General features: G+C 42.8%; 1 pseudogene across 1 annotated transcript; it reads right to left on the reverse strand.

The window, feature by feature from the left end:
* Positions 1 to 925: 925 nt before the first annotated feature.
* Positions 926 to 15,008, reverse strand: LOC311493250 (E3 ubiquitin-protein ligase TRIM35-like; annotated as a pseudogene). The gene is made up of 2 exons: positions 13,617 to 15,008; positions 926 to 1,580 (listed from the first exon to the last, which is right to left on the reverse strand). The product of its transcript is annotated as an E3 ubiquitin-protein ligase TRIM35-like (transcript).
* Positions 15,009 to 15,385: the final 377 nt, after the last annotated feature.

Raw genomic sequence — 15,385 nt, forward strand, 5'->3', positions numbered from 1 at the left:
TCTGTGGCCGAATACGGCTTTTCTTCCCAAGGTTCTGTCATCGTCGAACCTTAACCGACCTATCCACCTGGCACAGTTTATTCCCCCTGCAGGGGAGGACGGGTTAGGACTGTTGTGCCCTGTGCGGGCTCTGAGAGTCTATGTAACTTTGACCGCAAGCATGAGACGGTCAGAACAGCTGTTCCTTTGTCATGGTGGTCCTAGGAAAGGCTGCGCTCTCTCCAAACAGCGATTGTCGCACTGGGTTGTGGATGTCATTACCCAGGCATATAGACACAGTGGTCGCCCCCCGCCATCTGGGGTGAGGTGCCACTCTACTAGGGCTGTCTCTACATCATGGGCGGCACTGAGAGGCGTGCCCCTGCAGGACATCTGTGATGCAGCATCGTGGGCATCACCAACTACCTTCTCCAGATTCTATCGGGTGAATGTGGCCACTCCCCATCCGCTGGGTGTGGCCCTGTTGCCCACCTCTACTGCCTCCTCTCATTGAGGTATGTATTGGCATTCCTCGTGACTTTGTCGTTATGGGTCATCCAGTGCTGAAGCACCGCCTCTGGCGGTCAGTAAGGATGAAATAGAACGAGAGTTACGTATGTAACTACGGTTCTATGAATCCTGGATGACCGCCAGAGCGTTCTGTCACTCAGAATCCTTGTGGTTTCGCGAGAAGATTCTGCAGGAACAGATCCTCTGATGTCACCGGAAGATATAGGTTAGCCGGTGTCATCGGGGGTCACAGGTGACTCTGTTGGTATAAACACTCGACCTGCGCATGCGCGAGATGGAGACATTCAGTGCTGAAGCACCGCTTCTGGCGGTCATCCAGGATTCATAGAACCGTAGTTACATACGTAACTCTCGTTTGACGTTTTAACTAGGATTTTCGTAAAGCTGATAAAATAACGATTATAATAATAGTCACCTAGGTCTCAGCAGACACTCTGATCTCAGTTTGACAGATTGTGATGTTGGAGGTTTTGGCATCAACAGCAACTCCGATACCAATATATGGGAAGAGTTTCTCAATGAAGGTGTCTCTGTGGGTGTAGATCTCAGTCTTGTCTTCAGAGTTGTAGAAGGACACCTGTCCACTCTCATAGTCCAGCTGGACTCTGATCCTCTGGAGACTCCTCTTCACTGTGACAGACTTGCCATCACCATTAGTGTATTTTCCATCACTATGCACTAAACGGTGGAATCGGCTGATTCTTGTCAACTGTCTCTTTGGTTAAACCTATAATCCATTCAGGATGATCTCCTACCTCCACCTCCCAGCTGTGTTTCCCTGAGCTGAAGCCCTCAGAGCCCAGAACATCAGTATACTTAGTTAATCTTTCTGGATTATCAGGGAGATCCTGCTTTGTGTCTCCACGTCTCACACTGGCCAGATCATCAGACAGATAGAGCCATGGGTTTGCAGTGTTTAGTTCCAGCATGACAGGACTGTAGTGGACCTTCTCCTTCATCTTCTCCCAGACTCTGAAGGAGAGGTTGCCCAGGTGTTTGGCCACATCTGTCAGGACTCCTGAGACCAGCTGTCTATCTGGCAGTGACCACTGGGCTCCGGCTCTGGTCTTCTGGATTTGGAGGCCAGGTCAACACCTTGTGCTGTTCTTCATGTTTTTTTTTAGTTGTTCCTAAAGTGTTTTTGTGTGTGTCCCTGTGTCAGGCTGCATCCTGCTGGGTATGGCTGCTGCCATCAAGGAGTGTCATTGCTATGGGGTGGGGGTGCCTGGTCTGGTCTAGGTGGGTGCTACATGTCTAAATAACATCCACACCAATGAATGCCAGGTCCAAAAGTTTCCCTACAAAAACATTGAATTGTCACAAGATGGTCAATGCTATTCACTTGTCCTGTCAGTGGTCTTAATGTTGTGGCTGATCGGTGTATAAACCACATTGTTTAGTCATTATACAGAAATCTTTCTGAAACTACAGAGACAGAAATATAAAATCATATTAATCTTTACTTCCAAAAACAGATTTTGTCTCTTCTTTTAACAGACTGATAGTTTTTTGGCAGGAAAGATCTGTCTGAGCCTTTTAGAGGAGGTGCTCCACTGTCCGTGTAGTATCTAGTGGTGAATGAAAATAAGTGAAGATTATTGTTTATCATGAGACTGTCCAAAATACTGTTCCTTCACCTTAATTTTCAGGGAATCTAGGTTTCTTTTTGGTGGAGCCGGTTGAAATTAAGCTGACATTTGAGTAAGTCTCCACTAGATGGTGGTGTTTAGTTTGAACAGAATTTGTGGTTGCAGCTCAGAGACGTGTAACGACTTCTGTAACTTTCAACCAGAGACATCTTTTGCCATGTCTCCTAATATTTGAATGTTCAGTATTCAATGTAGACTGATTAAAATACTAGAAACTGTTGAAAACAATGAGTCTAATTTAAAATGTGCTTTTACATATTTGAGTCAACACAGCAGCAAAACAGGGAAATTCCCATAAACATAGAATAACGTATTCTTTCAGGAAATCAGGACACGCTGTAAAGTGTTTTATTTATACATGGGAAAATGATAATCCACAAAAATTATGTTATGTTAATAAATTCAGATATTTTCAAATAAAATTCACGCAAAAGCACAAAAAATAGGAATCTTTAAATTTTCATTTTACACATCCGATGTAAACATGAAGACCAGAGAGTTTACCGTCTCTCTCTCCATCTCTGTGTGTTTACAGACGGGTAAACAATCAACAAGGAAAACCTTTCACTTACATTTACCTGTGTTATGGGTGGAGCTGATTTCATTGTAATAAAACAGTAAAACTTATTTTTGAGAGTGTCCCCACTAGATGGTGCTGTTTCTTTGTTATAAATCTTTAAGGAATTCTCCATAAACCTTTGTCGTGACTGTCAATTTGGGATCTAGTGAATTTGGTGACCAGGTCAACATCTTGTGCTGTTCTTCATGTTTTTTTTGTAGTTGTTCCTAAAGTGTTTTTATGTGTGTGCCTGTGTCAGACTGCATCCTGCTGGGGATGGCTGGTACCATCAAGGAGTGCCATTGGTATGGGGTAGGGGTTCCTGGTCTGGTCTAGATGGGTGCTACATGTCTGAGTAACATCCACATCAATGGAATGAATGAATGAATTAATGAAACCTTTATTGATCCCGCAATGGGGAAATTACAATAAGGGGGGGAAGAAAAAGGGAAGAAAAACAAGAGGATAGGGGAGGAGAAAAAAAAGCAGCTCCCAGACTACACTCCTCCGGGGGAGTATAGTGTGGGACAGAGAAAAAAAACCTCAGCAACATAAGCACATATGAGCACACTTTACCACATAAAAACTCAAAACAACTTGCACCAGGGGACTGGGGAAAGGGGGGTTTAGGTGTTCCAGTGCAGACAGGCATCCCTGGCCACAGCCAACTACGGCGCCGCCTTCGGACCCCGCCTGTCGCACTGGGGGGTGTAAGCGGCGAAGGCGTGGGATTGGGGGTTAAGGAGGTATATTGCATATGTGCATGTGTGTGAGTGTCCGTGGGTGCGTGTGTGTACATAAGCCGGGAGAGTAGCTTCGTCTAGCCTCCCAATCAGTGCCTCAGTTCGCAGGATGTCATCGCGATAACACAGCCGGTTGCCATGGAGACGTCCCAGACGGAGTCAACCATCAACAGGTGTCCGTGAAGGAGGGGAGGGAGGAATAGGACAGAGCGTCTCACTGCAGTGATCTCCTGGTGGGTTGTTCCAGCAGCGGCCTTGGCCAAGGCCGGTGCTGCTGAGGGCTGGAATGCAGATTAGAATATGATTGTTTGGGTTAGGCACGTTCAATAGACACGTCTTACTCTATTTGTCCATTCTGGTCTTCAAATCCATCCATTCACCTTGCAAAGCTGAAAGCTTCTCCAAGATGTTCTCCATGTTGCGGTTAATGACCACAGTCTGAGCACAACGGCTCTGTCCAAGATGTTTTCCATGTTGCGGTTTATACCCACAGTCTGAGCGCTAACAGCTCTGCTCACTCCATCAATCATGTCGGGCAGCTTCATGGGGCTTTGGACTGCTGACACCGTCTTCCTAATTTTCCGATACACCAGGGCAATGCATAATCGAATCAGCAGATAGCCTGTTATCATGGTTCCAAATATGTAAAGAGCCTCGATGTCCTCGACTGAAAGAATCGCCAGGCATACGACCCTCCACTTCTCCCAGGAGTCCATCATGTATCCAGCGGCAAACGTTCCGTCAGGGCAGACAGGTTCCCCCGAACCCGAGCTTCTCCTCGAGAAGATTCTGTCAATTGCGTTGAGAGACCAGTTGATTTTAAATTTGGAGAGCAATGCGGAGAAAGGCTCCTAAAGTTTGAGACAAGACAGGAGGAGACGTGAGAAGCAAAGCAGGGAAGATAAGGGAGAGGGGAGAGACAGAGAGATGCGTCCGCCTTTGCTGAGTGCCAGGGAAGAAAGTGTGGTCAATGTTATTCACATCTCCTATCAGTGGTCTTAATGTTGTGGCTGATCGGTGTGTAATCCACATTGTTTAGTCATTATACAGCTGATGTTTCAGCAGAAATCTTTTTGAAACTACAAAGACAGAAACGTAAACTCATATTTATCTTTCCTTCCAAAAACAGATTATCTCTTCTTTTAACAGCCTGATAGTTTGTGGCAGGAAAGATCTGTCTGAGCCTTTTAGAGGAGGTGCTCCACTGACCGTGTAGTATCTGGTGTTGAATGAAAATAAGTGAAGATTATTGTTCGTTACGAAACTGTCCAAAATACTTTTCCTTCACCTTAATTTTCAGGGATTCCATTTTTTTTCTTTTTGGTGGAGCAGGTTGAAGTTAAGCTGACATTTGAGTAAATCTCCACTAGATGGTGCTGTTTAGTTTGAACAGAATTTGTGGTTGCAGCTCAGAGACATTTAACTACTTCTGTAACTTTCAACCAGAGACATCTTTAGCCATGTCCCCAAATATTTGAATGTTCAGTATTCAATGTAGACTGATTAAAATACTCCAAACTGTTGAAAACAATGAGTCTAATTTAAAATGTGCTTTTACATATTTGAGTCAACACAGCAGCAGTACAGGGAAATTCCCATAAACATAGAATAACGTATTCTTTCAGGAAATCAACACACGCTGTAAAGTGTTTTATTTATACATGGGAAAATGATAATCCACAAAAATTATGTTATGTTAATAAAAGAAAATACTTTCTAATAAAATTCACACAAATGCACAAAAAATAGGAATCTTTAAATTTGCATTTTACACAACAGATGTAAACAAGAAGACCAGAAAGTTTACCGTCTCTCTCTCCATCTCTCTGTGTGTGTTTACAGATGGATAAAACTCCTTAGATTGGCTTTGATTCTTTTTATTGACAGAGATCATCCAAGATACGTATGAAACGCTCGACATCTGACTGTTAGCTAGAGTCAATCCTGAAGTGCTGTTGGACAGGAAGAGTTTAAATAAAGACACGGGAGCAAACAGCAGCTCCAAATGTTGAATAAAGACACACAGCCACTAAAACAGACGTCCACAATTCACAGACATCATTGTTGTCAATCATTGGGGTCATTAATAAAACGAGAATCCTAAACATTTTCTCATGTGTGAGCTGATTCTGTCCCTGACATTTTACTAAAACTAGAAAAGTAAAAATATAACTGAAACATCTCAATCAACACAGTCATCAGGCTGTAATTTGGACTGAACCATGAAGAGAAATATTAATTGTGTCTAACATCATTATAAAAAACTATTAAAGATCAAGTTCGCGTGGATAAAACCGAATGAACGTAAAGAATTGAACTAAAGTCAATGTTAAATCTCAAATTTAAAACAGTGGGACACTGCTCTTCTGTGATTATATGATTTAACATGAAATTCCTTCTTGTTAGAAATCATTCAGTGGTCCTGGTCTCATCAGCCTGTCAAGTCTTCATGGCCTGCAGTTGTCCACTCCCACCTCAATGCATCATGCATCTATGATACGTCTTTTATTCAGTCATGTAACATGCATCAACTATATCTCATATACCTGGCCAGGCCTCAAGCAGATTGGTTCCCTCTATGATGAGCTTGAGGTTCTGCTGAAGGTTTCTTGTTTTTCTTTCTCTTGCCACCGTCGCCTTCGTGCTCACTTTCAGGCCTGGTTCTGAATTTAAACTTGTCGTTTTGTTTTGTGCTTTACTGTCAAGCTACAAAAGAGGTAATCATGTAAGTTTGATGTTTTAACTATGATTTTCTTAAAGCTGGTAAATTACCGATTATAATAATAGTCACCTAGGCCTCAGCAGACACCCTGATCTCAGTTGGACACATTCTGTTGTCAGAGGTTTTGGCATCAACAGAGCATAAAGTGCTTGTGCCAGCGGTGGAGGGTTGAACCAGAACTGAACCGGGATTGAATAAGGACTGAATCGGGACTGAACGGATGGACATCGCAGCACTGAAAACTGATTTGGCGGGAGTTCACTTTGCGATCAGCTGTGCCGCTGTACTTTGCTCGTCCACCATTGGCTGCCTTCACATTTGTCTCGCCCCCCCCGTCGGTCAGACCAAGATGTTAAGAGTGTGACCTTTTGACCTTTGTTAAAGGGGAACTACTGTTTTTTTTACAACCTGAACCTTATTTCTAGCATAAAATATGACCGTCTACTCACCCATATAACTTTTGCGTCATTTGCACTTGTTCAAGAGATTATTTGATTATTTTAATATTCTGCGTCTCGGTGCCCCATTCACTCCCACTATATGGATATACGCTGATCTAATCATCTCCTGAACGAGTGCAAATGACACAAAAGTTATATGGCTGAGTAGACGGTCGTATTTTATGCTAGAAATAAGGTCCAGGTTGTAAAAAAAACAGTAGTTCCCCTTTAACAAAGGTCAAAAGGTCACAAACATGACCCCAGCTCTGCCCCTTACACAAAAAAAGGAGAAATAGCAGCATGTACAGTACAAAGGTGTCGTTCTTATGTTCTTCTTAGTGTGTTAATAGCCTTGAAAATCACTATAATAAGATTCACATATTTAAAACGAGGGAGTACACAGTATTACACACCTGCAACTAACTAGCATCGTAGCTGGCCTTTTTTATTTTATTTTATTTTATTTATTTTGTTTTGCATGACAGTTAACAGGAGACTTGTTCTTTTTTTTTTTGGTGTTTTTATTTGGGTTCTCATTTTCTACTGAATGCTGGTATACTCCACCTTTCTCTATTTTTCTCAGCTTTTTAAGTGCTATAACTATTTTTGTCTCCAGATGATATAATGAAGATGATTATAATGATAAAGTTTATTATATTAATGACTGTGGTACTGAGGACGACTGTGAGGAAGTCGACAGTGATGATGATGATGACAATTATTTCGCATGATTTTCTATGGCGGCTCTGTGTTGTCAGTGCAGGACGGCCGCCTTGCGTGCACAGCTGAGGGGGATGCGCGATGGGGGGGGGATCTGTCCCCGCAGACAGATTAGAGGCGGTTCAAAGAGCGAATGAGCACAAAAGTAAAGCACGCACATGGATGGCAGGCTGATGCTCCTAATGTAGCTGCACGAGCGGGTTGACCTTAGCGTCGCGTCAGCTCATTGTTCTCCAGCTTCCACTAAGATTAACGATCAGGCCTGCAAAAATGACGCCGCTAAATCATCAGATGTACCTGGCGGCGCAGCTCTGCTTCTAAGCTGCATAAAGTGTCCTCCTCTGGTCTCTCGGGGTCAGTGCGAGGTCTGCTGCCTTCCTGCCAAGCTGTTTAGTCAGACGAAGCGTCACTGAGAGAAACCGTAGCCGCCGCGTTCGCTCTGAACTTCTGCCATCTTCTTTCTCCAGCCGCTGAGCTGCACTGAAAACACTGAGCAAGCTTCTATGTGTCGGCTCTCTTTCACTCTTTCCACCACCCCCCACACCCTCTCCCTCTGTTTCCCGGCTTCTTCGATCATTTCTCTGCAGCTGACTCTTTCTAGTTTGTCCCTTTTTGTCAGTTTGGGTTTTACTTCTGTATAATAATATTAATCCTCTAGTTCTCGGATTCTTCTTCGGATTATTGCTCTGTTCTCTCACGTGAACATGTGTTAAGGTGTTAACAATAAAAAAACGTTTAAATAGAAAGTTTACCGTCTCTCCATCTCTCTGTGTGTTTACAGACGGATAAAACTCCTTAGATTGGCTTTGATTCTTTTTATTGACAGAGATCATCCAAGGTACGTATGAAACGCTCGACATCTGACTGTTAGCTAGAGTCAGTTCTGAAGTGCTGTTGGACAGGAAGAGTTTAAATAAAGACACGGGAGCAAACAGCAGCTCCAAATGTTGAATAAAGACACACAGCTACTAAAACAGACGTCCACAATTCACAGACATTCACAAAGATGAATCATTGTGGTCATTAATAAAACGAGAATCCCAAACATTTTCTCATGTGTGAGCTGATTCTGTCTCTGACATTTTACTAAAACTAGAAAACTAAAAATATAACTGAAACATCTCAATCAACACAATTGATCCGCCACTTGAAAGCTTCTTAAGTCGTATTCTTGAGTACTGATCCCTTTTCCACCCGATTAACAATGAAATCCTTTCACTTACATTTAGCTGATTTCATTTTAATGAAACACCAAAAACTTCTTTTTGAGAGTGTTCCCACTAGATGGTGCTGTTTCTTTGTTATAAATCTTGAAGGAATTCTCCATAAACCTTTGTTGCAACTGTCAAACCCTCTCAGCTCCTATGCTTGAGAGACGTACATGCGGGAAAAGTAATGAAACATACGTAGACAACTCATTGAACGACTATTTATATTAGAGTTTGTCACATTGGTAAGCTGTTTCCCTGCTGAAAGTAAGATGTAAAGTATCTGAGCCCATTAAGCTGCAGCACAGAACCAGTCAGAAACTTTAGTGGAGTATACATTGATCAGGCATAACATTATGACCACCTTCCTAATATTGTGTAGGTCTCCCTTGTTAAGTAAAAAATCATTTTGAACTGTTGCAGGTAGTTTGAACAGAATTGGTGGTTGCAGCTCAGAGACATTTAACTACTTCTGTAACTTTCAACCAGAGCCATATTTAGTCATGTCCCCTAATATCTGAATGTTCAGTATTCAATGTAGACTGATTAAAATACTAGAACCTGTTGAAAACAATTAGTCTAATTTAAAATGTGCTTTGACATATTTGAGTCAACACAGCAGCAGTACAGGGAAATTCCCATAAACGTAGAATAACGTATCCTTTCAGGAAATCAGTAGACGCTGTAAAGTGTTTAATTAATACATGGTGAGATGATAATCCACAAAAATTATGTTATGTTAATAAATTCAAATATTTTCACATAAAATTCACACAAAAGCACAAAAAATACAAATCTTTAAATTAACATTTTACACAATCGATGTCAACATGAAGACCAGAAAGTATACCGTCTCTCTCTCCATCTCTCTGTGTGTTTACAGACGGATAAAACTCCTTTGATTGGCTTTGATTCTTTTTATTGACAGAGATCATCCAAGATACGTATGAAACGCTCGACATCTGACTGTTAGCTGGAGTCAATCCTGAAGTGCTGTTAGACAGGAAGAGTTTAAACTAGACAATTCCCCTGCGGGAAATCGCGAGAGTGATGCAGTGGCCGCAGCAGTCTGCGATACCATGCTATATTGCTGTGATAGTACGATGCTACGATGCTATGATGATGCTACTATGCCAAGATGCTACTACAATGCTATGATGCTAAGATACTAAGATGCTATGATACTAAGATGCTACAAAGCTAAGATACTATGTTGCTACGGTGCTAAGATGCTACAATGCAATTATACTAAGATGCTATGATGCTAAGATACTACAATGCATCATAGCAATGTAGCATCATTAAAGCATCATAGCATGGTAGCATCATTAAAGCATCTTAGCATCATAGCATTGTAGCATCTTAGCATCATAGCATTCAAATAGTCATTTAAGGCCTGGTTCCTACTGACTGGATGGGTGTGAGTTTGATGTCATGCAGGGTACAACAAACCAAACAGGATGAGGAGGATGCAGTAGGCCTGGCTGAGAGAGAGAGACACTGAGAAGGGTCGTCCTTTATGCTTCGCCTTCTACAAACTGAAGGGCAGGTACAGGCAGCAGACCCCTCCCAGCTCCACCTGAAAGCCAGCATCAAATAAGGAAGAGAGTGGGAGGGATCGTCACACCCCCACCTTTAAGAGGGCTGTCCTCACTAGGATCCCCAGACAAAGAACGAGCAAATCGTAACAATTGATCGTTAATCATAATAATTTTAACAATAAAACTCATTACTCCTACCTGAGCAATAGTTTAACAGTTTACGGCACAGTCTTACAGTTAGAAAAACATCAATATTAAACTTAACACATCCAGGCTGTAACAAGGAATCAGCGATGAAGTGAAGACCTTCAAATTGTCCTGTGAGTCCAGCTCTTTGTCTCATGTTGGACGTCACTGCAGTCTGTCTGGATCAGCTGGAGGAAAACTATACACAGACAAATAGACATGTCAAATAATGTTATGTAACATACTTAATATAACTCTTATGAGTGTTCAACAGCTCATTATTTATTTAATTAAAAACATCATATTATATTAAATTACTCCAATTATATATATATACTGTCATTAATGTTGTTACAAGCCATAAATGTTTCCTACTTTATGTGGTGGAATAATATATTTTTCAGTTTGACACAGTTTTAGTGGCTAACCCCACTAGCCTCCGCGTTAGCTCGCGGCTAACTCCCGCGGGTCCGCGGTTAAATCCCGGTTAGCTCGCGGTTAAGTCCCGGTTAGCTCGCGGTTAAATCCCGGTTAGCTTGCGGTTAGCTCGAGGCTAGCTCGCGGTTAGCTCGAGGCTAACTCCGCGGTTTAGTCCGCGGCGGTTAGCTAGCTGCTAGCTCCGCTAGCTCGCTAACATACATGAGCTATGTTGGAAGGCTAGCCTAAGGCTAAAACATTGGGCGGCGAGTAGTTAACTTCTATTAACAGTTCAGCTATGTTGGGCACAAACACTTAACATATAAATAATTCTAGAAATTCACTTACCTAATAAAGTGATAGCACCAACAGAGGAGGGAGGGAGAGAGAGAGGAGGAAGGAGAAGGAGAGGAGGGGGGGGGGGGTCATGGAGTGTTCTGTCTCCCCATTGTAACAGTCTGAGAGTCCCTAATGTTTTGTCAGTCTGTGTCTGTAATGCTATAGTGGGAGGGGAGGTGGGGGGGTTGGAGTGGGGGGGGTCATAGTGTCAGGTTCTGGCCCCCTACAGTACTGCCTGTAATGGGTTAAGTGGTCATAATGTTTTGGCAGTCTCTTACTGTAATGGTTAAATGGAGTGGGGGGGGGGGGGGGGGGGGGGGGGGGGGGGGGGTCATAGTGTCGGATTCTGGCTCCCAACTATAGTCCTGTAATGGGTTAAGTGGTCATAATGTTTTGGCAGTCTCTTACTGTAATGGTTAAATGGAGTGGGGGGGGGGGTCATAGTGTCAGATTCTGCCACCCTACTATAGTCCTGTAATGGGTTGAGGGGTCATAATGTTTTGGCAGTCTGTGTCTGTAATGCTATAGTGGGAGGGGGGTGGGGGGGTTGGAGTGGGGGGGTCATAATGTCAGGTTCTGGCCCCCTACAGTACTGCAGTAATGGTTTGAGGGGTTTTAATGTTTTGGCAGATACTGTTATCCACTGAGAACTGTTTTCCCGCCTCGGGTCTGGTTGTCATGGCTACCAGGGTCAACTGCTGCTCCTTCTCCTTCTCCCTCTCACCTCTGCCTGAGTCAGAGGGAAAGTGCAGACAAGGATTTGCCCTCCGAACAAATGCTTGTATCTCAAAAACTACAAGTGCTATCGAGAAAACAAACACATCGTGAGCGTCAGCCAAGGGTTTTCTACAATTTAGTGTTGTTGCCACGCGCGTACTGCCAAAATTGTGGCCGTAGTCGTTTTGGAAAGAAAGTATGCGACACGAAAATCGTCGAGAAATCCCTCTCGATTTCCACATACACACACATGGGGGAAAAATTCGAAAGCTGTCGCCGCACTCCTCGCTCATAGGAGCCTCCAGTCCAAACCGTACGTCCCACACAAATTAAACCAACACCATCTTAAAGCCAACAAAAATCCCTACGTTTTTATGTATTTTTTATCTCTGTACCTCAAAAACTGTGGCCACCACGTGAGATTGAACCTTTTTTTTTCAGAATATCACCGAAACTGTGAAGTTAGAGTGTCGGTCAGAGGGAGCCCATTTTAATTTTTTTCCCCAAATTTCCCCAAAACGTAAACTGCGACCCTGACCAAACCGTAAAAGGTATCGATACGCCGTTTTCAGGAAGAGAAAGCTACACTTCCCGTGCCTCGTACAAACTTCCAAGCAAGTTTCTACTACAAAGCATGGCCGAGTAATCACTCGAAAAAGCCAAGCTGTAAATTTTGGAATGTTGCCGCTTTTTTCGGGCTTCTCCATTCATTTCAATGGGAAATTTATCGCGGTTTTTTCGCGACTATGTCGCGAAAAAATCTTGTTTGAAAAAACTGTATAGAAGCACACCGAGTCCGATCGAGACGCACGTTTTGATGTATTTTGTGTCTGTGTGCGACGAACGGTATTTGAGTTGAAAGGTTTCGAAAATGCGTAGGAAAAAGTTTAATAATAAGAAGAAAAAACGTAGTGAAGAACAATACTTTGCAGTGCGAAGCACTGCAAAGTATTGACTCCCATAGCTTTGCTATGAGGGTCAATAGTTTGCATTGCGTAGCACTGCATCACTAATAAAGACACGGGAGCAAACAGCAGCTCCAAATGTTGAATAAAGACACACAGCCACTAAAACAGACGTCCACAATTCACAGACATTCATGAAGATCAATCATTGCGCTCATTCATAAAATGAGAATCCCAGACATTTTCTCATGTGTGAGCTGATTCTGTCTCTGACATTTTACTAAAACTAGAAAACTAAAAATATAACTGAAACATCTCAATCAACACAGTCATCAGGCTGTAATTTGAACTGAACCGTGAGGAGAAATATTAATAGTGTCTAACATCATTTTAAAAAAAACTATTAAAGATCAAGTTTGCATGGATAAAACTGAATGAACGTAAATAATTGAACTAAAGTCAATGTTAAATGTCAAAATTAAACAGTGGGACACTGCTCTTCTGTGATTATATGATTTAACTTGAAATTCCTTCTTGTTAGAAATCATTCAGTGGTCCTGGTCTCATCAACCTGTCCAGTCTTCATGGCCTGCAGTTGTCCACTCCCACCTCAATGCGTCATGCATCTATGATACGTCTTTTATTCAATCATGTAACATGCATCAGCTATATCTCATGTACCTGGCCGGGCCTCAAGCAGATTGGTTCCCTCTATGATGAGCTTGAGGTTCTGCTTAAGGTTTCTAGTTTTTTTTTCTTCCCACCGTCGCCTTCATGCTCCCTCTGGGGGTTTCAGACCTGGTTCTGCATTTACTCTAAACTTGTCATTTTGTTTTGTGCTTTACTGTCAAGCAACAAAAGAGTGAGTCCCATCATATAAGTTTGCCGTTTTAACTAGGATTTTCATAAAACTGATAAATTAACGATTATAATAATAGTCACCTAGGTCTCAGCAGACACCCTGATCTCATTTGGACAGATTTTGATGTCACAGGTTTTGGCATCAACAGCAACTCCAATAAAAAAATATGGGAAGAGTTTCTCAGTGAAGGTGTCTCTGTAGGTGTAGATCTTAGTCTTGTCTTCAGAGTTGTAGAAGGACATCTGTCCACTCTTATAGTCCAGCTGGACCCTGATCCTCTGGAGACTCTTCATCACTGTGACAGTCTCGTCATCACCATCAGTGTATTTTCCATCACGATACTGTAAACACCAGTATCCGGATTCTGGTGAAGCCATCAGTTGATTCTTGTCAACTGTCTCTTTGGTTAAACCTATAAGCCAGTTAGGATGATCTCCTACCTCCACCTCCCAGCTGTGTTTCCCTGAGCTGAAGCCCTCAGAGCCCAGAACTTCAGTATACTTGGTGGATCTTTCTGGATTGTCAGGGAGATCCTGCTTTGTGTCTCTATTCCTAACACTGGTCAGATCATCAGACAGATAGAGACAGGGGTGTGCAGTGTTTGGATCCAGAATGACAGGACTGTAGTGGACCTTCTCCTTCATCTTCTCCCAGACTCTGAAGGACAGGTTCCCCAGGTGTTTGGCCACATCTATCAGGACTCCTGAGACCAGCTGTGGATCTGGCAGTGACCACTGGGCTCTGGCTCTGGTCTGAGTGGGTTTATAACTGTTGAGGAACGGCACGTTGGCTTTCTTCAGCTCTTGTTCAACAGCAGAGATGCTGACTGACAGAGAGGAGATCTGCTCCTGAATCTTCTTCATCTCTCTGCTGATAATCTCCCCTTTCTGCTCCTCTTCCTTCTTCAGAGCTGCCAGTCTGGACTCCTCTTCTTCTTTCAGGAACTGGTGAAGCTTGTTGAACTCAGCTTTGATCTGCTTCTCTGTGAACAGCTGCTGGTTCTTGGAGTGTTGAATCATCTTATTGTAAGTTTTCTCCACTTGTTCGTATTTGTTCCTCTTGTCCTGCAGAGGCTTTAAGTCAGATTTCAGCTGCTCCTTTAAGTCACTCACTGCTTGTTCTAGAGGAACCACTTTGTGACTCCGATGGGGAAAAAACTCACAGACAGGACAAACAGCTTTCTGCTCATCCTCACAGAACCAGTAAGGCACTTCTCTCTAAGTCTCCTTTACTTTTTCAATCATGGCTGAACTTTGACCTTGCCTCTTGGCAAAGGAGTCAGCCAGTTCCTTCAGGGTAAAATTCACTTCGGGTTTGTCTTTTGAGGATTTTCTTTTACAAATAGGACAGTTTTTGTTTCCAGCTTGTTCCCAGAATTTGTGCAGGCAGCTTGAACAGAAGCTGTGGTTGCAGCTCAGAGACACGGGGTCTCTGAGAGTCTCTGAACACACATGGCAGCTCAGGAAATTTTCAAAAAGTTTCTCAGCCATTTCTGTTGATTGATTCCAGATTTAGAGACTCACCATACTTTAAGCTCTGCCACTTGAAATCCTCTGAAGTCGTGCTCTTGAATACTGATCCCGTCTCCACTCGATCAACAACGAAATGCTTTCACTTTCATTTACCTGTGTTATGGGTGGAGCGTATTTCATTGCAATGCAACCGTAAAACTTCTTTTTGAGTGTGTCCCCACTAGATGTTGCTGTTTCTTTGTTATAAATCTTTAAGAATTCTCCATAAACCTTTGTTGTGACTGTCAAACCCTGTCAGCTCCTATGCTTGAGAGACGTGCATGTGGAAAAGTCCTGAAACACACGTAGACGACTCATTGAACGACTATTTATATTCGTGTTTGTCACATTGGTAA

This window comes from Chelon labrosus, assembly GCF_963514085.1.
Source record: "Chelon labrosus genome assembly, chromosome: 9".
Lineage (NCBI taxonomy): Eukaryota > Metazoa > Chordata > Actinopteri > Mugiliformes > Mugilidae > Chelon > Chelon labrosus.